The 11,522-nt window shown below is 37.5% G+C and overlaps 1 long non-coding RNA gene across 1 annotated transcript; it reads right to left on the bottom strand.

The window, feature by feature from the left end:
* Positions 1-4,127: 4,127 nt before the first annotated feature.
* On the bottom strand, positions 4,128-11,170 carry LOC149771328 (uncharacterized). The gene is made up of 2 exons (XR_016418343.1): positions 10,970-11,170; positions 4,128-4,893 (listed from the first exon to the last, which is right to left on the bottom strand). It is a non-coding gene; the product is annotated as an uncharacterized LOC149771328 (long non-coding RNA).
* Positions 11,171-11,522: the final 352 nt, after the last annotated feature.

The following is an 11,522-nucleotide window of genomic DNA, read 5'->3' as shown; positions in this document are numbered from 1 at the left end:
AAAAGGCCTTTGTGGTTTGTTTGGCTATAGGAATCTTGATTCATGCTCTTTGACTTCTTACTATCCCTCTCATGACACTCATTGAACGTTCCTGCTCGAAAACCGTGGAGGGATGTTTTCCTTCACGTCCGCGCTTTGACTTTAAAGCCGGGGTAGCCTCCAGTCTAACCATCCATTGTCGACTCATCCTCCTACGAAGATGTGCTCCAGACTAGCTAAGCTAAACGCAGCCTACGTGAATTTGCATAGGGTCAGACACAGTCTGATAACGAAGCCTGAAGAGATAGAGAATGTGAGAATGTTAAAAGTCACTGAAGACCTGATAGAAGAGCTCTTCAGAGAAGAAATGAACAGGGAGAAAGAAGAATGGACAGAGAAGTACAGACTTCAGAAACAGCAGAGAGAGCAGCAACAGCAACAACAACAGCAGCAGCAGCAACCTGAACCTGACAGAGGCTTTGTCGATTGTCGTATCGACACAAAAGAGTTCTTCTTCTCTTTCCGAAGAAGCAGACCTATCGTCAGAAAGTCTATCGTCAGAGGACGTCGCATTCTTAGAATATAAAAGATCGCCCTAGCTTCAACTTCGCACACAAAAAAACAGCCCTTTTCAGGGCTGCCCAATACTCTAGAAAAGAAATAACAATCGATTTGCCAATGTATGTATGTAGAGTAGTGTGAATATAAACACTCACTCTTTTCTGGTGTGATTGTATGTGTTTATATGTGTGGGTGATTGTAAGCGCTCAAGTACGTTTGTGTGGATAGTAGATTATGATAATGTTTTTTGCTGTTTGACGTGCGTGGATAGTAGATTTTGGGTTTGATTTGACTGCTTTGCGTATGTGGATAGTATATTATTTGTTTAATGAAATTTTTTTAGAATAGTTATAGGCAGTATAAAAAAGTCAGTGAGTGTTTCTTTTAGGTCCGCGCGTTGTTTGGTTATGACCTAGGTAATATAAATTTTGTTTTAGGGGGATGTTTTCCTTCACGTCCGCGCTTTTTGTATAAATTAAAAATCGCTCGGCAGTCTAGCTACCCTTGTTGATTGATCAACACTAGAGAATGAGCAGAAGGCTAGCGAAACTGTTGGAACTTCATGTGCACCTGGAATATGCCAGGCTCATACTAAATGAACTGACCGCGGAGGCCATCGTCGAAGAGGGAAGGATGAAAGAGGAGGAGAGAAGAAAGAAAGAAGAGGAGGAAAAGGAGAGAAGAATGGCTGCACCACAGACACAAGAAGGAAATTTCAGAATCCCAGAGACAGAAGATTGGGATTCTGAAGCCACTCATTCCGCCTCTGCGCTCCCAACAAAAAAAGTAAAAGGAGACTGGAGTAGAAGATGTGTTTGTGGTGCCAGACCTGGAAGGTGCCATCATTAACCAGATGCCCTGGAGTTCAGAACAAACAGCCCTTTTCAGGGCTACCCAAACCTTTAGAAAAGAAATAGTAATCCATTTGCCATTGTGTGAATGTAGAGTAGTGTGAATATAAACACTAACTCTTTTTTCCTAGTGTGAGTGTATGTGCTTGTGTTTATAAGCGCTATCGTAAGTTCGTGTGGATAGTAGATAATTGGGTTTTGTAAGAGCTTAAGTTGGTTCCTGTGGTTAGTAAACTTGGGTTTGTTTATTGCTGCTTCACGTATGTGGATAGTAGATAATATGAAATGAGAAAAGTAGGGGATGTTTTCCTTCACGTCCGCGCTTTAACTATAAGAACCCACAAAGTTCGTCATTCACACCATTCTGCAAAGAATAAAAAAGAAGATGGCTTCGAACCACCTTAATAAAATGAAAAAATTGCAAGACGTCCTGGACAATTTGGGCATGATGGAGCAAATGTTAGTTAGGCTAAAAGAGGATCACTATTCTTATAGTCCACATCGAGTGAAGATGGAGATTAACAACTTACGAAAACTAAAGGAAATCATCAGTGATCTGTTGAAAGAAATAAAGGAGGAGAAGGAGGATGAAGAGGAAATGATAAGGATGAGAGCATGGAACGAAAAAATTGAAAAAGAACAAGAAAATGAGAAGAGGAAGAAAGAAGAGGAGGAGAAGCAGAAAGAAGAGAAAAAGAAGAAAAAGGAGGAAGAAAAGAAAGAAAAGAATAGAAAAAGTGTAGGACAGAAAATAAGAAGCTGGTGGAGAAATAGAAGAAATTAGAAGAAGAAGAAACCCAAAGGCCCTTTTCAGGGCCACTCATAGGTCTCGAAAAGATCTTGACTCTCCATTGCCTACCCCTTTTTTTATTTTTATTTTTTAAAAAAAAATAGAGACCCCTCCCTGTTTCAATTTTCGCCTGTTCCATTTCCATAGACCCATCAGGTCGGGACCGTATTAAAATAGGGACCCGACCCTGTTCCATTTCCTCTTGATGCTCAACAGGCCCAAGATTTTTTTTCTTTTCTTTTTGCGTATGTTAAATTCCCTTGAGGCTCAACAGGCCCACAATTTTTTCCCATGTTAATTTCCCTTGACGCTATATCCCCCCAGGGGTTTCCATAATGTTAAATTTTCCATTGACGCAATATCCCCCAGGGTGTTTTTTAATGCTAATTCCCCTTGACGCTTTATCGCCCCCATTCACTACTGCCATGCCTGTACTCATGAATCACTCTTGACACCACAGTCATCTAAAACCACTCCCATATATCTAGCGAGGGCAGGATTTGTGTACTGGTTAGGAGATACATTAATGTACATTATCTCAATTGTGTAATGAAACTCCATGAATGAGAGTGTAAAGATACAGCAAACGGTGGACATCTCAGATATTTGCCGGTCCACAATATAATTCCCATTGACATTGCAGAAGATCAAATGATTCAAATGCCACCTTAGGAGCTAAGAGAACAAATGTATTACTCCAATGTAGAAATTAATCTGAGACGCAAAAAACAATTGTATCCTCAGCGGCATAAAATGAATAGCCATTGGAATCTGAATGCTATATAACAAAAGTTGACTGAAAACAGATGTAGCTTAGTCGGAAAGAGTTTTTGTGCCAATATGTGATAAGACTCCTCATTGAACACATTATCAGATTCCACTTGACATGACTTGTGTTATTGGTGATGCGCTGAACCCAGTGGGAAATGACACGATTCAATCCTTTTTCAAATACACTGTGCTTTTAAAACAACTGATTCTACGAGACGATTCGATTTCTTTGAATTGGGGACGACGTGTCTTGTATGTGTTAGAGACTGAATTTCATGGATTTCGTTACCGACAGATTCTCTTGAGCAAATTTATCGCCAGTTCATGAAACTACATGATGGACAAAGCTTTGTATGTGTATGAAAACAGCATTGTGTCGACAATGCTGCAATTAGTGATTATTACGACTTTTCTTTCCTTCTTTGAAGAAGAAATTCGTCGTACTTTATGTACTTTTTCAAACTTACTAAGATCTGTGTGTGGCTAGTTGGATACATCAGCAGATTCACAGCTGGAAGTTTGTTCCTGATTTGAAAACTCATGCATTCGACATCTGTAGACAAGAGGTCGATGACTGATTCCCCAAAAGAAAGAAACAAAACCGCAACTATTTAAAATGTTGATATGTTTCTTGTACCATGCACAATTAAATATATAAAACGTATGAAACATCTTGTGTTCTAGGTAATAGTCTCAGAATGATCCATGCTATTCTTGAGTTATGGCTGAATCCTCCGTTGTCAAGGTGATTGACAAAATGCAAGATTGTCTAAGTTGGGCATCACTGTATCATCTTCAGCCCTTTAAAAATTTGACTGCTTTACCAATTAGTTCATGCAAAACTGAATTTGTCAGATTTGTGATCAAGCACAAATATATTTTGTTCAATCAACCTCCAGTACTTATCTTTTGGTGTTACAAAGAGCGACAATCGAATTATACATGTTACTACAAGTAAGTCAGAAATAATCCATTTCGTTTGTAAAAGGGAGATTGGATTCGCATTACAAAATCAAAACGCACTTTTCACCAAGGTTATTTATCGAAGTGGATGACATAACTGTTTGGTGTCATCAGACAAGTAAATCGATGCGATCCACCCGTTTATAAATTGGACGATAAGAACAGAGAAGTAATAAAAGGAACATTACACTTGCCCGAGTTAGAACGAATGATCAAGAAATATGATGGTGTATTCGATATCGAAGCATTATTGATGAAGTAACACGTAAAGTGGGAAAATATTGTTTCCAAGAAATCGAAGTCCCTTGGTTAAGATATCTTCCAGTTTCGATTCTTGTATTGTAGATCCACGAATTATTGATTACAAAGGGAAGTAAACGTTACCAACATATTAAACTGTGCATCCTATTCTCCGAGTTCATCCCTTCAAGAACTACGAAAAGAACAACCACAGTAGCTGTAGTGTGTAGAACGTGAACTTAAAGATCAAATAGCCTTTTTCTGTCAGGTCTTTATAGTGTATTGTGTCGTTGGAGCTGCGATTGGAAACTTGTCGTCCTTTCACTCTGTCACTGAAACATAATAGCCAGTAGTAACAACAGTAGCACGCCAAAGACAGGCACAAGTTTACCATTCACATCAATCCCATCGAGCTATGAATATTCCGGTTTATTTAACACCATCAAGTGACAGTTCGATGGATCTGTTTCCTAACGCCAAATAATGTTCATTCCACCCAGACTTGGATATTACCGCAGATCAGACCATTTTTGTAAAATAAATACTCAGCTGCCAGGTGCAATATGAGGAAGAAGTGCGGAAAATGAACTGCGACATCAGACACCAAGTGCAATACTGGGGGCTGGAGGGTAATGAACCGCATTTCAAACAGTACTTCTCGGTTGGCAGATGAAGCACGCGTGCCAAGACGTGCCCGTCCTGTCGAGGCAAGCCCTGAAATTCAGTTGTCATCGATTTCTGGAATATAAATGATAACACACAATAACCCTTTTCAGGAACACCTAGATCTATAATAGACATAATCACTTGCCATCCATTGCCATAAATCTTTGGTTTTTATTGTGTTTGTGTGTTTCTTATGTCTTTGAGAACTAACACTTAATCACGGCATCATTCTGTTTTGTGTGTGATAGTATGCTAATATAGCTGTGTATGTGTGAGTACTGTTACCCTTTTCAGCGGTGTTAGTATCTTGGTGTATATGTGGGCACTTCTAACCTTTTCTCTCCTTTCACTCCGTGAAGGACCGGTAGCGGTGCCCTAAGTGGTTAGAATGTTTGCCTCGGATGCCGGTGGTCGCGGGTTCGAACCCGGCCGAGTGCTAAACATCACTATAAACTATCACGCTGCAGATATCGTAGCGATATTACTGAAAAACTGTTAAAGCTACGACAAAAATCCAAATCACACACACACACACACACACACACACACCATGAATGATATAAGTTCCTCTGTGTGTATAGTATATGCATATTCTTCATTCTTTTCCTTCACTGTTCCCAGCACCGACTTCTCATAATCAAACAAATAATCACTAAAATCTAACAAAACATATACGTAAATACAAAGAACACATACCATAGGCTTGGTACAGTATTAATGAGACCATGTCTGAGGTTGATTTTCAGCGTTCTACATTATCTTTTAGACGCGTTATAGCCCATGACTGCAAGACGCAACACATTTATTTCCGTAGAACAACTCCATAAATTTATTTAGAATTTCATCCATATTTAATGTGCAGCTTGATCTTCATAATATTTTAAGTGTTCTGTGTCCGATCTTCTAGCAGAGTTATAGCCCATGATTATAAGACCCACCCACGTTCACTACCGCAAAATAAATCTTTTAATTACAATCTAATCTCAGCCAAATTGTATAGGTATCTTGATATTGACGAGGCATCATTTTGCATCATCATCATCATTTATCGGATTTACAGCCCATGATTGACAGACAACCCACTTAAATTTCTGCACAACAACTTCTTTATTTATGACTCTATTTTAGCCATTTTTGGTATAAGCGTTTATTTTGATATGGCTTTTGTCCGAATTTGATTATTTTTGTTCAAAGGCATCACTGAGTTATAGCTTCTGGTTGTCAGACCAATTAACTTTCATTGTGCACAAAAAACTAAAATAAGTTTAAATACGTTCGACCACATTTGGTAGGCAGCTTACTATTTATGAGGCATCGGCTGAGTTAAATTCTCGGTATTATACAACATTTAGCAGTCTTTTGGCACTTGATTATCAGACCAACTTAATTTCTTTTCTGTATATGAATGACACTCAGTGGATTTTAAACATATTTATCAGGTATCTATAACATGAATGAAACCTGGGTAGATTTTGGTTGTATTGTTGCTTGCGTATGTGTAGGCTGATTTTATTGTGTTGCTTCTATTTATGTCCAGCACACAACATCAATTCCTAACAGAGTTATGGAGTTATATCGTCTCACTCACCAACTTTCCTTTGTCCGTAATTACTTCGTTAGTATGCAGATTTATGTTGATGACACCTTGGATGAATCTACTTTTTCAGCATTCGATAGACTGCAGCATCAACAAAGTTATGTTCACCGATTTTAGGACAAGTCAACTTTTGTGTATATACATTAATTTGCGTTATTATTATTTTTTATTAGTATTAGTAGTGTAGTATTAGTAGTAGTAAAAGTAATAGTATTAATTACGTAGTAGTAGTAGTAGTAGTAGTTACAGTGAAAAGAAAATGAGAAAGCGAGAGAAACTCAAGGGAAATAGATGAGAATTATACTAGTTTTGGAGTAAACTGGAGTTGCGTACCTTTGACTGTGAAATTGTTATTATACCGCGATAATCTATACAACTAACCTTTGATAAAGAATTTATGAAACGAATTGAATAGTATTAACACTTTCACGCTCTGCTTGCAATCAATTAGCATATTTACATAATTATTCAAGTCCATAAAACGTTATTGGTTTTTAGAATACGTTCAAAGAACGAAACATTTTTTCAATGTATCCCCAGAGATCCTCTCAACGTGTATATTGACACAGATTAATATATCATATCCAGCCAGTCTTGAAGGAAACACCATGACACAAATTAATATGTCATGTCCAACGAGTCTGGAAGGAAACACAATGTCACAATTAACATGTCATATCCAGCCAGTCTGGAAGGAAACACCATGACACAATTAATATGTCATATCCAGTCAGTCTGGAAGGAACCACCTTGCCACAAATTAATATGTCATATCCAGCCAGTCTGGAAGGAAACAGCATAACACAGCTAAATATATAAAATCAAACCAGTCTGGAAGGAAACACCATGACACAAATTAATATGTTATATCCAGCCAGTTTGGAAGAAAATACCATGCCACAAATTATTATGTCATATACAACCAGTTTGGAAGGAAACACAATTACCCAAATTAATATATCATATCCAGCCAGTCTGGAAGGAACCACCATGACACAAATTCATATATCATATCCAGCCAGTCTGGAAAGAACCACCATACCTTTTCTTACTTCTGGTTTCTAAATTAAATTCTTTTGTAGATATCATAGTAGATGTAGTCGGGAAGTGACATGTCAAAAATAAACATGGTGACACCATAATACGGTGAAATGTCAAAAAATTGCTCGTCACTAATTACTGCACTCTCCCATTATCCCAAGCGACAAAAGCCATCATTTTCACCCATTATAACTGATTGACCATCTGTAACGAATGCCAAATCAGCCATGTGAGATTAAATGGGCATGTAATAAACGGTCAACATTGGTCTATATTTTACGTACCCCTCAAAAAAGCGTGGGATATTTTTTTTTTTTTGGGGGGGGGGGGAACATGATAACGGGACCAATTCCACTGAAGACAATTTGCCCATATAAGTCACGCTGTACGACATGTAGGATAGTTCACAAGACCTATTGTGTAATCCTGAGCTCGTATCGTGAAATTGGGGTCAAACCAAAACCACTAACTATTTTACTAAGTATTACGTACATGCATTTCTCCCAGCTGAACTCAGACCAACATTCTAATGACACTAAGCTTCCTACGGTTGAGAGTGCCATTGTAGTACATTAACACATTACAATTTGTCAGGTGCATTCTTTTTTAATCATAATGGATTAAAGCATACTTGGGTTATGATTCCATCTGTGAGTCAACGATAACATTTCTTGACCATATTTCATTCTTACTTTACCTGTGCGCTTCCAACACACACACACGCGCGCGCGCATGCACGCACGCACGCACACACACACACACAGCTTTCACAAACGCAATAAAAGGCATCTCGAAATAAAGAATAACTCCTTCCCAATCATTCCATGGTAACAATCAGTCAGTGTCATGAATATTTCAGTCAAAACACAGACAAACAACACCCCTAAATTTAGATAGTACCACTTGGCTCCATACCCAGCCGGAAACGTTTTATTGTGGTCTGACCCCAGTTTCCTATTTAAAGCACTGCAAGCACCACGTGCAATGAAATAAAGCAAGCCATTTTATTATACATCTGCCTAATTGTAAAATTATGAAACGGATTCAAATTAATGTTTTCAGCACATGCTGTCTTTAAGTGTTGTGTACTTTGGCTGCTGATATAAATTTATGTTTATTAGTTTAAAACAAATTTATGTATTTCATTATTTATAATGTCAAAATCATTTGTATCTGCCAAATTCTTCTTATTATCTTGTACAACCATTCTGTTCAAACTTTCATTTGCTTTTACTTAGCAAATCACAGGGCTGATTTGAATGAGTTATAATACATAACACTGTAAAATTAGAACAAGAAATAAAAAGACAAACCTCCCAAAACAAAAACAAAATAGCAAAAAAATTATATAAATAATAAACATCTCCAACCCCAACCCCCCAATTTATCCATGTGCGTTTTCTGACCTCGAAAGTTGTATTGTTTTAGGGATAAAGGTGGGCCAACTGTCAACTATAGATCATCCTACAGAGGTAAAATCTAATTCCACGATTTAAAAAAAAAAATCCATTTAAGCTCTTTACTCAAGTTTTCATCAGTACTGCCTTCTATAGAAAACCGTGCTAACTATTTGATTTCAGTCTGAAACTTTCTATATCTCCTTGCAGAATTAAGAATTTCCGCTTTTTCTCGAAGATATATGCACACAGTGGAATATGTTTATAAATGAAAAGTCAGTGTTGGCGTGAGGGTTCTATGTGAAGGTGAAATACTATGAAAATATCAGCTGCAAAAAGAAATGTCATCGCCCCTTCCTACTGGAGCCTAGGTGGTGGGGCGTAAACTATTACCGCCTCCCATTCCCCCTCCCCTCGCGCCATCACTCTAAACTTTCTAAAGGATAAGTTTGGGTAAATTCAGGATGCAAAAAACAGTGATCTAGGTATGACAACTAGAAACATCTAAGACGTTACCTTTACGTTAGTTTTGTTTTCAAGTAAATATGCTACAACTGCTTATAACTGTTCAACGATTACAGCAGTGTAATGGGGGCCCCGAGTGTCCGAGTGGTCTGAAGCAGCAATCCACGAATTTCATTTTGGTGCATGCATATCATAGTACCGACCTTCAAACGTTTATCAAATATTAGCGAGAAAGAAGACACAAATCTTTAATTTTGGGTTGATTTAATACAGTATAAATTGTTTTATGCAATATTTCCTTACCGTCACCTCCGTATATATTATTTTAAAACGGACAAATTGTTATTCTTATTTATCCATTATATATAAAGCAATATTTCATAAATATATGTGTTAGCTGTCCGAATTTCTTTACCTTATTAAAGGGGACGACTTATTATAAAATATTTCTTCCCCAACTCCTTCATTTTCCTCCGATGAGTACTTCATTGGTGTCTAAATAAATTTTCGATCACTGTATTATGCTAGAAATAAAATAGCAGTTGCAATTCCTTGCTTGACAGAATAATCGTTAAATTTTATCTTCTGCAGCTTTCCTAATTTAGAATGTAAAAACAACAGCAATTTTTTTTTATGTTTTTGGGTACAATTTGTAACCCTATACGGCACAAGAGCGTCAGATTTGCTTCAACGGGCCTACACAATCTCCGCTTTTAAGTTCCGTCGCAGGATCTTCTGATCTGCATAATTGTGAATAATTATTTGGGCGTATATTACACGTTAGACTGGTTGGTTGTCGAGTTTGTGAGCCCTTAGCCAAAAGCATTAGATCAAAGCATAATTTGGGTTTATGCTAATAAATTTTGATTCAATTAACGAATTATCATCAACCAATCAACACCTACAGATAGATGTTTGGATTCATGTACACTCAATTGGTCATTTTTGTTGTTGCTGATTGCTAAGTCAAAATAGCACATATTTATGAATGATTTATCGACACTCACTTGTTACAGTTTTTTTAACAGGCCAATTAAAACTCGAGATGAAAAGGGGATATTAAATAAAAATCTCAGGATTTATGACCAGAAAGTTTTGGCAGGACTGCTTCAGATAACTGTACTTAATACACATCTTTATTAACGGCAAAACATCAAGTTCAAGAAGTACGTTACCATTAAACTTAATTTAGTCATGGGAGGTACAACGTAACTATAGATTACGTTAAATAAATGTATGGAATTCACTTTAAATAAGGGCGATTGCACAAATATATGTGGTGACTTGGCAAACACGTAGTGGTCAGCTATTAAGTTTAACGAATGTAGCCCAAACCATGATTTTCCCCCTCGTGCGGGCGCAAATTCGTAGATTCTACCGGTGACGTGGATTTGTGATCTACATACTGCACCGATATTACAATCTGAGGTTTGTTATCCTAATATGTCGCAAATGCGGGCACGGCTAATATCACACAAATTATGGTTGCCAAATGAACAACATTCTGGTCTAGCCAACATCACTCTACATCACAATTATAGACGGCGATTCACAGAGAGAACGGAGAACGTGCTTCTGATAGAGTGACAGGGGTAAGGTGAAAATATATGCATTTGTAACATGCACAGTGGAGAGTTTGTTGACATACCTCTATGCTGCTTTCGTGTATTGTGGTTGAAGGTTCTTTACATGTTATAGTTGTGCATCAGGTAAGCACACATATTATCACAATGGCTGTTCTCATGTGGATTAAAAATCAACCTGAACTACTCCGAAATACTCTAACTTCAGCAGTTATTTAAATAGTGAAAACGAATTATGCCATAGTAGGCGATGCACTGAAAGTACAATTAAGGAAGTCCATGAAGTGACTATGACCAAGAATGTGTACATATGAAGTGAGGCCAAGCTGTGTACTCTATAATCCAAATCACACCCATCAAGTATACGCCAAAATAAATGGTATTAAAAGTTCTTAACAATTCCTTTGATATAAAAGGTCTTTTTCAAATAGCTAGGTTAAGCAGCGAGGTAAAACCTGGGACATTCTATTTATTTAAAAAATCTAACTCATGCAAAGTATGAAACTGTAGACCGCCGCCATATCAGCATCACCATTATTATAACAGTCACCTTGCATATGCAACCCTTGGGAATATATGCGAATTGCAGAGAACTTGACCCTGGAGAAATAGTGGACT

This window comes from Sinohyriopsis cumingii, unplaced genomic scaffold (genome assembly GCF_028554795.1).
Source record: "Sinohyriopsis cumingii isolate HCF-2022 unplaced genomic scaffold, ASM2855479v2 utg001953l, whole genome shotgun sequence".
Taxonomy (NCBI): domain Eukaryota; kingdom Metazoa; phylum Mollusca; class Bivalvia; order Unionida; family Unionidae; genus Sinohyriopsis; species Sinohyriopsis cumingii.
The sequence above is the reverse complement of the archived record's forward strand: the minus strand, read 5'-3'. Positions and strand labels throughout refer to the sequence as shown.